This window comes from Pinus tabuliformis, chromosome 5_1, assembly GCF_031772625.1.
Source record: "Pinus tabuliformis cultivar Carrire ecotype Pingquan chromosome 5_1, CPIR1, whole genome shotgun sequence".
Lineage (NCBI taxonomy): Eukaryota > Viridiplantae > Streptophyta > Pinopsida > Pinales > Pinaceae > Pinus > Pinus tabuliformis.
The window spans coordinates 581,434,176-581,435,012 of NC_142305.1; positions in this window are offsets into that span (position 1 = coordinate 581,434,176).

Consider the following 837-nt stretch of genomic DNA (forward strand, 5'->3'; position numbering starts at 1 on the left):
ATGTATATATTAACAAGCTAAAAAGGGAAGCATACAACCTATGCCTTGATGTTGGAGACCTCCTTTTGGTGGATGTCCAAATCCAAGAAAAGACTCTTCAAGCACTTCTCCTCCAAGTTAGAATGAGTGGAATTTGGGGATAACATCAGTATAGGAATGCATGAAATAAATGACCAACCATTTGGGGTTGGAAGGGAGTTGATTTATAGGAAGGGAGAGGGAGATAGGGATCCAGAAAAGAGGGAGAAAGGTCCATATCTCAAGGGGAAGGCCCATAACGATAATATCAAGAGATCCAAATGGGAGAGCTCGACCATATCTACAAAAACCAATAAGCTTGATATTGTCAAAGTTTCTAGCATATTAAGCTTCTCCCCCATTTTGGGAAGATAGCTAGAAGAGGTTCAACACAAGTTTTCATATCAAAACTTGTGCTGACAGCAGTAGGGTAAGGTAGTGTAGCCTACCATCAGCATGGGAAGGTAGTGGATCAAAGCGCAAAGGCCATAAGAAATAGGGTTTTAACAAACCTTCTTTAGAATTGACTCACGACAGTTTTACTTTGGTTTTCCAGGGATGCTTTTTTTTGTGTATCATGATGGATATACTTCACAAGTTTCAACATTCTGGCACTTCGGGATATGGAACAGGAAGTGAATAGGAGATGTGCCCAGATATTGAGTAACAAACACCAAGGCCTCCCTTACTATGTACAATAAAACTATATAGGATTTACCAATTTCAATCACCAATAGTCACAAGAACTAGAACCTTCAACAAATGAAACCTTCACACTAGGACTCAAACTTTCCATTCAATTCAATTTTTTGTTGTTCT